Raw genomic sequence first — 18,464 nt, forward strand, 5'->3', positions numbered from 1 at the left:
GGTCTTGCGAGCTCATTTTGACAAATTCAGACACTAAACTGTCAAAAAATTGTTCCTGATTAGATACAACCACAACTCATCAAAAGTAAAACCACACAGTGGAGCGTTTATGTGAGATAAGACAAACGGCTCTGAGGGAAAACTACCAATAACAGTGACAGCCATGCCTAAAGATTGGCCTTTTTCTTACCAGAGAATTAGATTTTTCCCTTTGTTTTTAATGAATGCCTTTTTAACTTGTTCTACTGCTTCTTTTGTCATCTCCAGACCCACAATATCTGTCCGTTAATGGCTGCTAGAGCCCGACGGCCTGCATAACTCTTCACTGTGTTACATTATACTGTCATATCCGGCCGAGGCTTCATTAATTCCACATCCCAGAATCAATGACTTGCCTTTGTAACAGATTTGCAGTCTCAGGCACTTTCTTTCCCTCCACTCTTCTGTTTTTTTTACTTCTTTTATCTCAGTCTCCCTCTCTCTGATCCCTTCTCAGGGCAAAAGATGTTAAGATAAATGAAAATAGGGTAATTTTACAACCAGCAAAAACATCCTACAGATCATAGAGAGTGTGAATAAACCTACATTATTTCAAGCATGCTTAAATGTAGGCTGTGTGGTATGTGTTTATGCTGACATTTGTAACTCAATGATACGCAAAAGCATGCCTGAAGTTCAAAGTGTCCTGCTATTGCCAATGACTGCATGCCTGCTGCCATCTGTGGATGTATTTAAGGTGGCATCTCTACAAATAGTTCTGACATTAGACATTATTGTCACCAGTTGGTAATGAGAAGAGGAAGCTGCAATATACAACCTTATGGACTCTTATGTCATTTAGTCATTTCTTGCTTTGGTTCAGCTTCAGTCATTTATGTGAGGCTATTTTCTGTACTTCCTGTGGTACTAAAATAAATACAATATTTTGACTTATAGGATTTGAAGGTTCGTTGTGTGCTTAAGCTCTTGTTAGCAATTAGGAAACAAATATTTTTTAATTATTGTATGCATTTAGTGTTATTAATGAGGCCATGAAATAGATAAATTATCTAAAACCTGCTGGATTGACCTAAAATCTTCTAGAATCATCCCTCCAGGTGTAATAATCCCAAAGTAAATGGAATAATAACTATGCCACTCTGCAATGGAATACCAGTCAACATTGTATTTATACATGAACTGTGTTTCTATCAGCTTCCTTTGCTGTGACGTAAAATATAAAAAATATTGTCTGGATATAATTGGCAATGTCAACGTTCTCCAATGTCATATTTTTGGTTACCTATTGCAACTTAGTCTGGAAATTAATTATTCACTGACACCATCAGTCCTGCTAAATTTACCACAAGTTACTTTGATTAAGTTTTAGTATTAAAGTGGAATGCAAAGATTGACTGTTAGGTATTTCTTTAGGCAAAAAAAAAAGGATGACTGAAGATGTGTAATCAGACTAAAGCTGAAGCTCTTTGACCGAACCCAAATGGACCCGACAGGCTGGCACGCGTTTGGGTTCAGTCTTAATTTCTATATTTTACATGGGCTTGGACAGTACGTGGTGAATGATGATCAGGTGGTGCGTTTCAAATAGAGAAAAAAGCACAAATGGATGCTGAGGAGATGTTTAAAAATGTATAAACGACTTGTTCTTGACCTGTGTGTGTGCACAGATTTGAATAGTGTCTGTAACGGGTTTGGGCTTTTAAAAAAAAATCAATTTTGCTTGAGTTCGGGACGTATTCTGTCGGGCTAATCTTTTGAGACCTGATTACAACTGTAATTCAGACTGCTAAAGCAGATTGTTTGACACAGAACATAGACTTAATTCATACTGAGATAAGAAAGAAACTAAAAGGAGTAGAAGAGAGAGGAAGTCATAAATGAATTAAGCACAATTAAATTCTGAAAAAGACACATTAATCCATTGACAGACATGTTAAATGTTAGAACACATTGACAGGGAGACATAGAGAGGGGAAACATGACAGGGAAGAAGACAAGAAAATGATTAATAGATCAAGCCAAAGCAAAACCCAGGTATGAAAGTCTACTTTTTCCGCTCTCATTCATAACAACAGCTCTTACTTGAAATCCTAGATCACTGAATTAATTTCACAATCCAACATCTCTATTGCAGGCACCCTTTTTAATTTAAAAATAGAAAAGAGGCAAACATACCAGCATTACTATACCATACAGATTTGGCATTGAATTGGTTTATCAAAATCTAAGGAACATAGTTAGTGTCACCAGCACTAAAACCAGAGCCGTATAGAGAGAGAGTTGCTACCACTGAAATGCTTGACCGTCACGTGATTCATGTAGACAAATTTGTTCCCCGGAAGTTATTGGCAGGCAATTTGAATCTATGGATTCCGAGAGACATGACGTCTTACCATTGAAAAGTGCATAACAAACTGTCTAATCCGCTGTAGCTTCATTGCGCTGCAATAGTCAACTGCTCACTTCCGGGGAACGATTGAGGCTCCATGAGCCGCCATTGCTGTAAAAAAACAAAAACAAAAAACGAACCGTTAGAGTGAACAAAGTTGTTGCAACTCTCTCTGTATACGGCTCTGACTACCACTATTGCTACTACTCATTTTATTTGTTTTAGATCTATTCAGAGTGATCTGTTTTGATCCCTCTGATTCTACATTTTTGCTGGTATCCATTTCCAATTCCTTTTGATTGTATCTTTGAAGCATTGCTGTGATCTGCAAATGACCCATTTTCCCTCCGCTTTGGCAGATCAAAGTTGCTAAACCTCCTGAGATGACCTGCTTATATCTTAGATACCTAATGAAGTAGGTATTTAAGTTATGTACATTCATCAGTCAATTGCTCGAAATACAGTACATTTCATATTATCCAATTGAGCAAGACCCACTTGCTAAGTATACCAAAGGTATGTGAGGCTTTTAATATATATATATATATATATATATATATATATATATATATATATTTCTGTCCAGGGAACTAGTTAGTTAACTAGCAGCACATGTATTTTCCTCGCAAGCTAACTAGTGGAAAATATTTTGTATTACTAGCCACCTATAATATATAATATGTATGACAGTCACATCATATCCCTTGTTAATTCAAGTTGAATTATTTTTGCTCCAATAGCTCACAAGTGAGTAAAATGTGTGTTTTTGATGTTCATGGGTAATATATGGTACAAGCAAAAGGCCGCGTGTTATTATTATACTTTTTTTTTTTTAGATGTTCCTAGCTTAGTTTAGGTGTGTCCCCAGGACAAATGCATCATTTTTTATTTGCTTCCACTGGCCTTCAAGAGTCCCATCCTAAATCAAAAGCAAAGGCTGACCAGATGAGTTTACTGACATCATCATTTTTCAATTTGATTGTTCAGTTGAAATCAAATTAAACTAAAGAAGATTAGGTTGAAGGTATTTCTGAAATGCCGCTGTCAAAGATAGGTGTTTGTTGATGAAATATTATAATAGTGAACTTCATTTGTTGCTATAAAAAGATATAGAACCTGCTACATTTGTGATGTTCTCTTTGTTGCAAATGAGCAATAACTTTTGCAATAAAAAAAAAAAAAAAAAAAAAAAAATGGGAGGAGGCATGTCAAAAGCTCCAAGTTTAATAAATTCTTCCATTAACTATCAAGCCCCCGTTCGCTCTCTCTGTCACCCCTGAAACTGATTTATCAGCTCACTCTGTCATGTCACGGTGTATCTGTAATTATGTGGGGTGATAATGAAATATCACATCCTAACTTGGTAAGTTCTGCACTCTAACTCCTCCTCCTTCCTCGCCTCACTGAGGTCGTTTAGGAGCAGAACGTTGCAGCAGAACCTTGGAGTTATAACTCCTAATGGGCAGAGAGAGAGAGTTAGTCTGGCCTTTGTCTCTCATTCCACCCCTTGTGTTTGTCAGGAGACTCAATCAATGTATAATTGCCATGAATGGCTATCATGAAAAACAAAGCCAAGAGCTCTCTCAAGGTTATCCTCCTAATTGTGTTATTTATAAATATGAAATGGCTATAAATCCAACTGCCACAATGAATTGTGCTAACAGCTGATGGACACAATATATTTCTAATTTGCAACGCGAGATCCATGTGGACGGGTCGATATGGCTAAGAGCTGTGCAGAGTGTGGCTAATAATGCTGATAATGAAGGCTCATTCTTCACTCTGTCTCGCTGATAACAACCTTGAATTCTTTCAAACACGTTTGAATAAAATATTACCGACGCTACAGATATGTCAGAGTTTAACAAGCAAGGTGTAATAATTTTGAGACTGAAGTCATATTTAAGTTTTACAATTACCCAATGAAAAGTTAAGGCAGAGAGTCATCGAACTTAGGTTTAGGATATAAGGGGTCTATTCCCCCGTCTGGACGTAAGCTTTTTTTTGCGCGCCTGCTGTTACGCACTTCTCTCCTGCTCGTATTCTCTGGTCCAGGCTGTTGACACGCCCACTGCGCGTAAAGAGCCATAAACCACATAGTCTGTGAAGGAAAGGAGGCGGTCAGTGGCGGATGCTTTAAGACTACAAGGGAACCACAGCTTCCCCTAAAATCAGTGGTCAAATATGTAGTGTTGTGTGTACATTTCATTGACTAAATATATGACAGAACACATGTATGTTTAGTTCAGAATCAGCTTCTTATAACAGGAAACTGACAGTGACAGCGTGACGTTCTTCATTCATTACCGCAGCGTCACAGTGTTAATAAACAGTGGTGAAGTTCAGCTTCAATTGACTTCAATGGGACAGGATTTAGGGGTTGATCCACTGCAGTCAAACTAGACGCTCATTGGATAAATGCTCGGTTATGACGCACTTAGTCCCGCCCATCGGACGCCGGGCTTCACAGGAGGTCTATGGAGCAGTGGGCTGGATCTGTCTGTTCCGGACGCTGGAATAATGGATGATGATTGGATGATCTGTCTCAGGCTAATTCATTTTGATTGACAGCGAAATGAGCCAATCAGAGAGTATGACGTTGTAAGCACACAGGCGGGTTTTTCAAATATTTCAGTCCGTTGCTCTGTGTTGACACGGAGACTTTGCTGATCCTCTCATAGCGAATTAACTTCTGACAAACCTAGTGTCTGTTTTTGGTGTTTGTGGAGACTGTTACTGCTTGTGTTGTGAGACTTTTGACCAAACACTCACACTCCAGCGCGCAGCAGCTACGCGCGTGCGTGTGCGCGCGCGTGCGTGTGTGATAATCTACAAATAGTTGTTGACAACAAAATGTGAATTCTACTAGAATTCACATTTAAATAAACAGATACATTTTCTGAAGTAGGCAGAAAATGAGCTTCCCCTGCATGAAAGACCAGCAGCCGCCACTGGAGGCGGTGATGTCATTTTTTTGGGCTGTCTAGAAATCACGGAACATGAAGTTTTCCAAACGCTTGTAAATGTCATTGAAATCAGTAAAAATTATAAAGTTCACTTTTAATTTGAAACACCTTCATTGATAAACAATGTAACAGGTTGATTTGATCAGATTATTGCAGTTTGACTGAGAATCGGCCACTTTCTGTCTGAATCACAGTTGAAATCTCTCTCCTTGATCATCATCATCATCGTCATCATGATCGCTGTAAAGCGTGACAAAGTTAGATGCGCTGGAGATATGAGAAAATAACCCGGCCACAGAGCATCCTGCTTTAATACAGGGGGATGTTTGCAGTGAAACAGAACTATTGGCTTCCATATTACGCAGTTTTAAATATCAATTGTTTAGAGCGACCTGAGCTGAGCCTCATGAAAATAAAATATGTGTGGGAACAGTTTGTGGTCCATCCTCATCTGCATATGACAGCTTATTTCACTGTGTAGTGGATCAAACTGTGACTTTACGTTGGACATAGTAGGAAAATGGTTGAATCACTGTGACCAACATGGACTGAAGTCTGCGTCTGTCAGAGTTTTAATTAATCGTGCAGCAGCAGCTGAGTGACGCACGAGTCCGTGTGGCTTCAAATGTAACTAAGTCCACATTTCTAGTGCAATATAATGTTTCACCTTATCGGGACGCTGCACTTCTTACAGAGTAAGAAGCTTGTAAGAGGAAAAGGACTTTCACACACCGGAGAATGTCCGTAAAGCCAGATTTAAATGGGAACACCCACATTTCAGGGACGCTCAGACTGACTTAAGGTCCAGCGGGAGAATAGCACACAGGCGAAAACAGCGCCGCTGCACGGCTTACGCACATGGGAGAATAGAGCACTAAATGAACATTAGCTCAGAGAAGGAAAAGAAGGTTTATCAGTTAAAGAGCCATTTGGACCCATTTCCCACAGAAAAGAAAGCATTAGGTTCCACAAACCCTTTTGACATTTAAATTGAAAATAAAACCGCATATAACGTTGTTGTTTTTTGCCTTTATGCTGTATATGAACAAACAGTGTGTTGAATTTATGAAATCAGTTAACTGCTGCAGAGAAAACCAAGTTACATTTGTGTCTGTAACAAAAATATTTTAAGCACAAAAAGCCAAACTTCAGTTTGATGGTTCTGTCTTTGACAGTCTTTGCAGAGAAAGGCATATCCCTGATTTTCTGCACAATTTCACTCTTGTTTTTAAAGTCCGTGAATAGTGAATGATTCTTTAATATATTCTTTATCTGTGAACGGCTTTCCATGCCTTATTGTTTCCTGAAAGACCACAAAACTAGCATATGGAGCTGAGTTTGAAACCAAATGAATCTGCCCACGTAGCATTAAACGCTCTACTGCCTTCAGACAGTTTTCTTAAATGCATCCATAGATGGCGTACCTGGGGTGGGAAAGCAACAAAAATGGAACACATTTTATTATTTGATTTATTTAGATTTTGATACTCCTAACATATAACATTACATTTAAAAAATGAAGGAACTAAAACAAAATACATTTTAATTAAATACTAATACCAAATGTCAGTGATTCAACCCTGTGCTCCTTCAATCACTTAGCAAAAATTTGTGGGTTCGAACCCCGTAAGTGAACATTTCTTGAAAATATTATGACTACTTTAGCCTGAGTAAAAAAAAAATAGTCAAAGCTCCTTCAAGGGGTATGGCTGGGGTTATTCAGAGAGGTTTAGATTATATGGTCAATGTTTGAGTCCTACTCAATATAGATTCCTCTCCACGTTAAAGTCTGAACCCCTCTTGATGAATAAATACACACACCTGACTTTTTTTCTTCTACAAAGTCACAGGGAGCCGCAGCAGATGGATGAAAGAGACACATGTGGCTCTGGAGCCATGGGTTGTAGACCTTTGGGCTATACTGTATAATAATTATGTATGTATGACTAATTCTATATCATCTATACAATGAAGAAGTCAACGTAAGTAAGGAAATATGTGAAGCTGGTATAACTACATACATCTCTACATTGTGTGAGAACATCTGTTAAGTTAGAGCGAGTTTATTCATCCAAATTTCACATCCTTGCTGGGTTTAATCGCTCTACATTTCATTTACATGGAAAGTCCACTTTTTTATCCTTGTGAACAAGCAAACAAAGTATCAAGAGCATCAGAGAAACAGATTCTAATTTGACTTAAAGCATCAATCTTGGAGCAGATGTAATCAAAAATTCACAGGTCTGACATAAAGCTAACTATGCTAACTGAGCTAAGTAGTGAGGAGGGACAGGTGTGCATGGAGACAGAGCCGCTGAGACTCTGTAACTCCACACTGAGGATCCCACGGACCTGCAAGACAAAAGCCAGAAGGAGTACAGGAGCAAACACACAAGGGAAGAAGCAGACATAGAGGGAGTGTTTGAGAGAGGAATGGGACCCTCTCCGGAACCTCTCTAGCCTAAATGACCTCTCTCTTAACGCCCTCTCCAACTTCTCTCCAACCGAGCATGCCAGACCCCCCCCGCCGGCAGTCTATGCCTATTGCATCTTAATTATGAGCTATGAGCTGGTTCCTAACTAAAAGCTTTACCAAAGAGGAATGTTTTGAGCCTAACCTTAAAGGTAGAGAGGGTGTCTGCCCCCCGAACCGTGGTTGGTAGATGGTTCCAGAGAAGTGGGGCCTGATAACTGAAAGCTCTTCCTCCTATACTACTTTTAGAGACAAATGGAACAACGAGTAGTCCAGCATTTTGAGAGCGTAGTGTTCTGGGGGGATTGTATGGCACTACAAGCTCCTTGAGATAGACTGGTGCCTGTCCATTTAGGGCTTTATAAGTGAGAAGAAGAATCTTGAATTATATTCTATATTTTATGGGAAGCCAATGCAGAGAGGCTAATACAGGAGTAATGTGATCTCTTCTCCTAGTTTTAGTCAGTACACGTGCTGCAGCATTTTGAACCAGCTGAAGTGTCTTAAGCGACTTGCTCGGGCAGCCTGCTAAAAGAGAATTACAATAATCCAGTCTAGAGGTAACAAAAGCATGGACTAGTTTTTCGGCGTCGTCCTGAGACAGGATAGATCTGATTTTAGCAATGTTACGGAGATGAAAGAAGGCAGTTCTTGAAGTTTGTTTTATGTGAGAGTTGAAGGATAAATCCTGATCAAATAGAACCCCAAGATTTCTAACAGTTGTGCTTCGTGCCAGGGTAATGCCATCTAGGGCAGTTAGGCTAGCATAGGTTTCTCTAAGGTGCCGTGGGCCCAGTACAATGACCTCAGTGTTGTCTGAGTTGAGAAGAAGAAAATTTTGGTCCATCCAGGCCCTAATGTCCTTTAGACAGACCTCAAGTTTAGATAGCTGATTTGTCTCACCTGGCTTCATTGATACATACAGTTGGGTATCATCAGCATAGCAGTGAAAGTTAACAGAGTATTTTCTCATAACATTACCAAGGGGGAGCATATAGATACAGAAGAGGATTGGACCTAGCACAGAGCCCTGAGGAACCCCGTAGCTTACTTTAGTGTACACAGAAGACTTATTATTCACGTGTACAAACTGGTACCTATCAGATAGGTAGGACTTAAACCAGTTTAGGGCAGTCCCTGTGATTCCAAGTAATTTCTCTAATCTCTCTAGTAGAATATAGTGATCTATAGTGTCAAAAGCTGCACTAAGATCTAATAAAACCAGCACTGAGAGTCTTCCTTCATCTGAAGCCCAGAGTAGATCATTAGTTACTTTAACTAAAGCAGTCTCTGTGCTGTGTTGAGCTCTAAAACCTGACTGGAAGTCCTCGAACAGGCTGTTGTTTTGAAGAAATTCACAGAGCTGAGCCGCCACAACTTTCTCAAGAATCTTTTAAATAAAAGGAAGATTAGATATAGGCCTGTAGTTTGCTAAAGTGCTGGAATCAAGAGTAGGTTTTTTGAGAAGGGGTTTGATTACAGCTACTTTAAAAGACTGTGGCACGTAGCCTATTGATAGGGATATATTTATTGTCTCCAACAAAGATGGGCAGACTAGGGGAACAACTTCTTTAAACAGCTTAGTTGGGATCGGATCTGAAAGGCAGGTCGATGGTTTGGAGGATGAAATAATAGAGTTAAGTTCCTGAAGTCCTATATGTGTGAAACAGTTTAGGTTAGGCCTATTTACATTTACTTATACTTACATTTACATTGGACTTATATACATGAATGTATTCAATTCAATTCAACTTTATTTGTTTAGTGCAAGTTACAACAAAGTCATCAAAATATAAAATTCATAATAAGAAAGAAAAAACCCAACAAGATCCACATGAACAAGCTTTTAGCGACAGTGGGAAGAAAAAACTCCTTTTTAACAGGTAGAAATCTCCAGCAGAACCAGGTTCAGAGGTGGCAGCCATCTGCCTCAACTGGTTGGGGTTAGTGAACAGAAGGACCAACAGAACAGGATAGAGAGATAGAACATCAGAGTATCCCAGACTAGTTGAGCCGTGAACCACAGATCAGGAACTGCCATCATCAGCTTCATGACACCTGAAACAGAGAAGACAGAGAAGGGCGAGGAGAAGGCACTGACTGCAGAAAAACAAGATACAGTATTATCATGTCAGCCTGCCTTGGCCTTGGGTCTCACTCACAGTGACCTAGTCAATACTTATTGTAAAGGTGATGAATCTCTCCCCATTTATTGGTAAGCTAACAGTGACTCCAAGGACTGTAAATGCACCAGTTCACAGACGAGCCCATGTCCAGTCTCACGGTTAGGTTATGTTATGATTCAGTCCTGTTATGAGGACTGTAAATCATAACTAGCTATATCAAAATGACCACCAGCAGTAGACCGTAGTAAAAGACTAGTTAGGTTTTTTTTTTGCATTTCAAAAGAATGATACATAAACATAGTGTTAGGTCTAAATACGTTAAGACCGTTGCTAAAATGTGAATGTTGGGTCTAAATACGTTAAGACCGTTGCAATCACATCTCAGAGAGAAAAACACTATCTGACTTAAAAGGCGACCAGAGGCAGAGAGGTGCGAGCTGCAGCTCGGAGAAAAACCCAACAAAAAGAGACACAAAAGTCCGATATAAGTTGGATTGCTCTGATGGTGATGCCTCAGAACTAGGTATTTATTATAGAAAACATAGACCACACCCAGAGGGCTGTGCAACAACGCTCTGGGTGCAGGATTAATACCATATATGGTAACACAAAAACTTTGGGGGAGAAACGGCTCATATGTCCATGCAGTGGGTCACATACCCACACTGGCCCAAACTAGTTTAAACCAGCTATGGTGGACAATGGATATGTTTTGCAAACACACACACACACACACACACACACACACACAGTTAATCATGGATAATTTCATATTCTAACTATCGTTTAATCATTTAACTATAACTAATAAAGTAATAAAAACCACACAGACTATAACATATCTTACATATCCGCCCTGTTGTGGGTTTGGAAAACATCAAGCAGACGGGCGTCTTCACAGGTTTACCCGGTGCCATCATAGGACCAAAACAACAGGGATGACCACCGTGAGGTGGGGCGAAAACCCGACAGCTAGTACGGGAAAAATTCCCCACCGTCCCCCCCTGCTGGGGCGAACATCGATTCTGATCCACGGTGATCTGGAGACAGTTCAGGGTGTATGTACAACTGATGACCCAAAACCATGGTGTTGAAAATAGGGCTTTAGGTCTCAGTGTGTGTTTGGAGTTGGTAAGGGAGGGTCAGAGGTTACCAGCACATAACCCTCAGTAGCAGTGAACCTTTACCGCTCACTGTGATGATGGGAAGGTGTGGCAGGGTCTTAGTCCATCAATGGGGCAGATGGGGAGAGACCCATAACATGGAGTTGGTACTCTGGGGAGGCCTGAACCTGCATAGCACCGATGATCATGTTGTCTATGCCTTTCTTCACACAGGGGACGATGCAGCAGCAGGCAAGACCAACGACCAGCAGCACAGCCAGAAGAGGGAGACCCAGACGTAGCAGGAATTGGAACCAGGAGCCTTGGAACAGCCAGTCCCACCCGGATGAATGGACATTGGACTCGTCAGCTGACATGGCACCTTCCAGGTTGCGGAGTGTTTGCAGGGCGTCTTCGATGGACTCCGAGGAGTTATTAGGTATGTATGTACAGCAGGTAGCACCCACCATAGCACACACACCACCTGTGGAAGCTAAAATCGTATCTAAAGCCATACGGTTCTGAATAGCCATTTGCGCGGTGGCCGCTGTTCTAGCATTCATTTTGTTATTAACAGCTAAAGATGCATTAAGAAGCATGTGAAAGCGGTATTGGAGGGTCTCTACCATAAGGGAATTCTTACCCACGCCTATATTAGGGAAAAGAGCATGAACGACTTTTTGACTAGTTGACCAATATCTATGTTCGTGAGGGACGTCCGAGCCCCATATTGCATCATGAGGTGTGAAGGTTATAATCTCACGACGAGAACGACTAGGCATTGTCATATGAACTATGAAAGACCCATCTGTGACTGCTACTGGTACACAAACGGCTGACATATTAATTGGAGGGGAAGGATAAACTTTATCACCGCACTTCAACCAAACACCGTCTCTAGCAAACATTGGGACAACCGTACGAACGTTCTGAACGGTAGCACAATGGTTTATGTCTACTGATGGTAGACCTTTGGTGTTAGTTGGTGGACCAATAAATCGTACGCATAACGGATAGCAGCGAGTATAATTACCACAGGGGACAGCATTCGTGTTTAGGTGTTTAGCAGCCTGACCTAGGGGTTCGAGGGTTTTTAGCATTGGTAGAACAGGAGGGCACGGGGTCGCGGACTTATTTTGTAAACATTCTAGTACTTTCTTTGAGTCAGGGGCTGGCAGGGACGCGGACAACAGAGTCGGGGATGTTACAGCGTGCGGCAGATGTGAGCAAACATAGCAACTATCATTAGTTACTGTTCGTGCAGATAGTTCTACCATACGGTACCAAGAATTAGCGCGCAGACGATGATGGACGTGATTATTCTGTTCAGACAGTAATGCGAGTAACGAGTCAGGTTCTTCTGTTGGCATAGGTTTTGCATTTATAACTCGTATATTCTGTCTAACCTCAGGTGATAACACTATGTCCATGCGTGGTTTAACTACAATGGGAGTGGCCGGAGGTGTAATACAAATATCCACCCAAAAGATGGGATCTGTCCCTTGTACGTCAGGGCAGAATCCCATAAGCAAACAAGAAGGAGGTACCGCGGTGGTGTTAACGGTTAGGAGTAGGATTTTTTGTTTCTGAACAATTGTTTTTCGCAATGACAGATATGCCGCTGTAACGGTACGTGTAGATGGTGTGAGGGGCCAGGTAATAGGGGTGTAGCTTGTATGGAGGAGTACCTCAGACCAACCATGAGTAGACCATGATTGGTCTGCTCCCCGGACTTGCATGTACCATTCATAATTTACATAGTCCTTACCATGTTTCCATGGTGTGTAGCCTTTATTAGCCAGAGCCTCTAGTGGAATTGTAACGTCACTTAAAATGTCCGGTATTTGTGGTATGCACATAACGAGGTTAAAGCCCCCGGGGCATCTACCTATGTAATCATACCAAGGTGAGCTTAGAGCCCCTGCTAGCACTTCCTGGGATCCCACGAGGAGGAGGAGGACCAACAGATCCATCTCTGTGTTACTAGGGTGTATCACCTGCTGTGGTGGGTTTCTGTACCTTTTTCCCGTGTGATTGGTGTATCCACGTCTGTCTTTCAGCTATCTTAAATGCAGTTGGTGTGGTTAGCAGAACTGTGTAAGGACCGTCCCACCGTGGAGTACACCAGTGTTTTCTCTTAATCACCTTGATGAGGACCCAATCACCAGGACGAAGGGGATCTGAAACAGGTAAAGAGAGACTAGGCAGTGTATTAGCTTCAACAATTTCAGCATCTGTGAATAATTTAACCATCCATTTTGTTATTGGATCCAACTCTCCCTCCTGATCCTGCACCCACTTAGAACTGGTGAGGGGTAGGTGAAAAGGTCGTCCTGTGACAACCTCAAAGGGGGTCAAACCCTGTGTGTTTGGTGTTATGCGCATGTACATTTCTACCAGGTTAACACACTCTGGCCAGGGCCTGTTTGTTTGTTCTACAGCTTTTTTTAATCTGTTTTTAATGGTACCATTGTTGCGTTCTACCAATCCAGCACTAGCCGGGTGGTAGGAGCAGTGATGTTTTAATTCAATGCCCATGGCCTCTGTCAGCAGGAGTATTACTCTGTTAACAAAATGGGGTCCATTGTCGCTCCAAATCTGTCGTGGGATGCCATGTTGAGGTATTATTCGTGTCAAAAGGGCCTTTGCCACTGTCATTGCATCATTTGTTTTAGCGGGCACTATGGTGACCCATTTCGAGAATGAGTCCACCAGAACCAAACAATACGTATACCTCTGAATAGTGTGCAGTGTTATGAAATCCATCATAATGACCTCAAAAGGATATGTACCAGCTGGTGTTTTACCCCGAGGGGGCCTAACATTACCCTGAGGATTATGACGACAACAGATGATACACTGACGACAAAAGTTTTTAAAATGGGTTTGGAGTCCTAGTGGTATATGAAATGACTGTTTGACTATGTCTACCATCCCTCCTGTTGAGACATGGGCCAACCCATGGCTCATTCTAGCAACGACGTCAAACAAACATCTAGGCAAACATGGCTTGTCATTTAACATAAATACTCCAGAGTCATTTTTAACAGCACCTTCAGTAACCCATTTTGTTTTTTCATTTTCAGGAGCATTAGCATGCATATCAATCAGGACTTCATCTGGCAAGCCAAGTGGTACAACATCAACAGGCAACAACTGAACAGTAAGTGCTTCAGTAAAAGCAGCTTTTTTAGCTTCAACATCAGCTTTCGCATTGCCCAGAGAGACAGCATCAGTGGCGCCAGTATGTGCTTTGCATTTACATATCGCCAATGATGTAGGTAAGAGGACTGAAGCAAGAAGGTCTTTTAACAGGGAGGCATGTTGCACAGGCTTTCCACTAGATGTCTTCATACCTCTCCTAGCCCACTGAGCAGCAAACACATGAACTGTGGAAAAAGCATACTGGCTATCAGTGTAAATTGTGACTTTCTTGCCTTTGAAAAGTCTACAGGCTTCTGTCAAGGCCACGATTTCAGCTGCCTGTGCAGACTGATTTCCAGCCAATTTGCCTGATTTCAACACAGTGTCGCATGTAACTACTGCATAACCAGTATGATTTGTTCCATCAGGTGCTTTGGAGGAGGAGCCATCTACAAACACTACATCTCCGTCTTCCAATGGAATGTCTGTCAAATCTGGACGTGGCTTGCATGTCACCGACACTAACTGTCCACAGTCATGCGGTGTCCCATCGTCAGCTGTTGGTATCAATGTAGCTGGGTTAAAAGCAGCACAGCGCTTTAGAATGAGGTTGGCTGGGGTCAACAAGGTGTTAGTAAGGTGTAAAAACCTGGCAGGAGATAAGAATGACATTTTTGTTTGTGTTAACAGGATGTCAACTGCATGGCTGACTAACAGTGTCAAAGGATGGAACAACACTACTTCAGCAGACGCGTGCACAGCCATGGCTGCGGCGCAAACCGCCTGAACGCAATGGGGAAGTGCCCTAGCCACATCATCTAATCGTTTAGAGTAATAGGCTATTGGTCGTTGCTTCTCACCGTATTGCTGTAGTAGTACTGATGTCATGTAACCGTTCTTACAGTCAACAGACTGTGTAAATGGCTTGTTGTAATCTGGCAGCGCCATCACCCCTGTTCCTGTTATGATTTGTTTCACTTTTGTAAATGCTTCTTCCGCGTCAGGTGTCCACTGCAAAGGTGCGCTTAAAGTTTGATGTGTATCTAACATTAGGTTCTGTAATGGGGCAGTTATGATAGCATAATCAACGATCCACGACCTGCAATAATTCGCTAGGCCTAAAAAGGCCATCATTTGTCTGACGGTAAGCGGTTTTGGTGCCATTTGTACTGCTTCCTTACGTGATGTAGTAAGTTCTTTCCCTTCAGCTGAAATGTTATGACCAAGGAATGTTACTTTTTCCTGTGTAAATTGTAGTTTCTCTAATGAGGCCTTATTTCCTGTTTTTTAAACCCTGAGCGTTGGCTCACCAGGGCTGCAGCCATGGCCTCAGCCAATACATTAACATTAGCTGACTCAGTTTTTGCTTTCTTTTTCTCAGTGACTTCATAAGCATGTTCGGCCCATTCCATTAGCTCTGGAACAGTGAGGGTGCGGTGTGTGACACAGTTTGCTTTTATGAAATCTGACACGTTTGGCAACAAACCACTGATTAACCACATTTTTAGCTGTATTTGGTATGGATTATCCACCAGCGGAGAATGAGGAAGCCCGCTATTAGTCCTAAAAACCGTTTCTAAACGGGCACGATATTCCATTGGCGTCTCGTCTGATTTCTGACGACACGCACTTATTTCTTCGTGGCTTGGGGGTTTTGTGTAAGTCGCCCTCACTCTTTGCATCAGTGCTTCAACCTGCTGTCGCAGCTCATTAGAGTTATGTGCTAGGGGCTGACGGTTAACTTGTCTCCCGGTAAAACCGCCCACCACTACTGGATATCGGTGTCTAAGTGTTAGTTTTAAAACCTTTTCCACCTCCAGTCCATTTAAATGCCATGTCTCAATCAACCCACATACTTGTTCAGCATAAGCAGTCGGGTCCTTCTCAACGTCACATACGCCCCTACAGGCATCTAATGCTTCCTGCTCCGTCCATGGGCGAAACAACAACAGTTGTGGGGGATGTGCACCCTGTAATGGATCCTGTGGGTTTAGGAATTCTCCTGCACGAGGGTTAGCTACCTCAATCATAGGCAAAATTGGATATAGATTTTCCTCTATCCCCGCCTGGGCTATGTGATATTGCTCATCCTCCTCACTGTTAACACTTTCTTTCATCTGTTTTGACTTTTGTTTAGCTGCCCTAGTCACAGGTCCCTTTGTTTCTTGTCCTGCAACTGCTCCCCCCTCTTGTAAACCCCCTGCGGCCCCATTCTGTTGCTGATTTGTCTCCTCAACTCTACGCGGTACACACACGGTCTCATCACAAGGCTGTATTTTAGCTGTTGCTAACACTTTCTGTTTCCTTCTCTCTTCACCTTTCTCTATCTGTGTTTTCCTAATACTCATAGCATCTTTCCAGATACACACTACTCTTAAGTGGTCTGCTATTAACTCAGCCTGCTTAGGACGTAACTTTTTTAATGCCTTCACTCTTTTTCCTTTACACCAGATGGACACTTTCTCTATTCCAGCTTCGTCTGACAATTTCCCTGCAAACCCACAATTTTTATACCAATCTTCTAGATAGCAACAACTACCGGGATACTTTCTCTGCATGAATTTCACATCATTATTTTCCATCAATGCTTTACGCTGCGCGTTACCCATGTTCTCAGCACGGGATTTACAGACACCGTTACAACAAAGAAACACCACAAAGAAACAACACACAAAGAAACAACACACAACAACTCCCGTCTGCCCTCTGTCCCTTTACCACGCCGTGTGAGTATTACGTCACCCACCACGGTCTTCACTCCCCGTTGTACGTCACGGGTACTATGGTGAAAAGAAACAGCTTCTCACCTCGTCAGTGCTCTCCCTGGTTCGTGGGACCCGTCACTCCCCGTCCGGGTCGGTGCTGGAACAAGCTGTGACCACCCCTGCAAAGGAGGGGGTGCCGGCAGTTTTACTAATGGTCCGGTTGCGCCCGCACCGATCCAGACGAAAAGATGTAAGGTCCCGGGTTTCGGCACCAGTGAATGTTAGGTCTAAATACGTTAAGACCGTTGCTAAAATGTGAATGTTGGGTCTAAATACGTTAAGACCGTTGCAATCACATCTCAGAGAGAAAAACACTATCTGACTTAAAAGGCGACCAGAGGCAGAGAGGTGCGAGCTGCAGCTCGGAGAAAAACCCAACAAAAAGAGACACAAAAGTCCGATATAAGTTGGATTGCTCTGATGGTGATGCCTCAGAACTAGGTATTTATTATAGAAAACATAGACCACACCCAGAGGGCTGTGCAACAACGCTCTGGGTGCAGGATTAATACCATATATGGTAACACAAAAACTTTGGGGGAGAAACGGCTCATATGTCCATGCAGTGGGTCACATACCCACACTGGCCCAAACTAGTTTAAACCAGCTATGGTGGACAATGGATATGTTTTGCAAACACACACACACACACACACACACACACACAGTTAATCATGGATAATTTCATATTCTAACTATCGTTTAATCATTTAACTATAACTAATAAAGTAATAAAAACCACACAGACTATAACATATCTTACACATAGATTTCTCAGAAACTCCGGATATCAGCTTTAAGTCACAGACATGTTTATTCCTACAGTCAAAATTTGTTTACATTTTAAAAGCTCTAAGAAACCCAGTACAGTGGGTGGAAACCTGAATACCAAAATATATGCACACTTAAAGAGCACATGCAAACTCCACAGAGAGATCAGTGGCGTTCAAACCACTGCACTGTGACAAATGGCCAAGCCGTTACTTACGGAGCTGATACCTTTTTATTTGACATATTTTCATTTATGTGGGACAACTAAGGCGAACTTGAACTTTATAAGTTTGGAAACACTTCCTAAACCCGCAGAGATGAGAGAGCTGAGAATGCTCTCATATGAACTTTCTACTGACTTCTGTGATCAGAGGCTAAGCTGCAAGGCAAACACTCACACCCTGTTGCCACGCGCCCGTAACTGACATCAGCAATACTTTCACTGTGGCTGATGTTTTATTTTGGCCTTGGAGGATTTTCTTATGGTTTATAAAAATATTTAGTGCATGAATAATCATGAATATTTTCAACTAAAATAAAGTATTTTCTGTTCTTGCTTCTAGTGTTTACTCAAAGATAAAATATACATAAATATATATATATATATATATATATATATATATATATATATATTAAAAAAAAACAATTTTCTTTCTGTTTCGTGTCTTTATATTCTTGTCTATTTTGTTCCCATATTGAAAAGCTCTCCCTTTTCTACAAGTGACTC

This window comes from Gouania willdenowi, chromosome 7 (genome assembly GCF_900634775.1).
Source record: "Gouania willdenowi chromosome 7, fGouWil2.1, whole genome shotgun sequence".
In the NCBI taxonomy this organism is placed as follows: Eukaryota; Metazoa; Chordata; class Actinopteri; order Blenniiformes; family Gobiesocidae; genus Gouania; species Gouania willdenowi.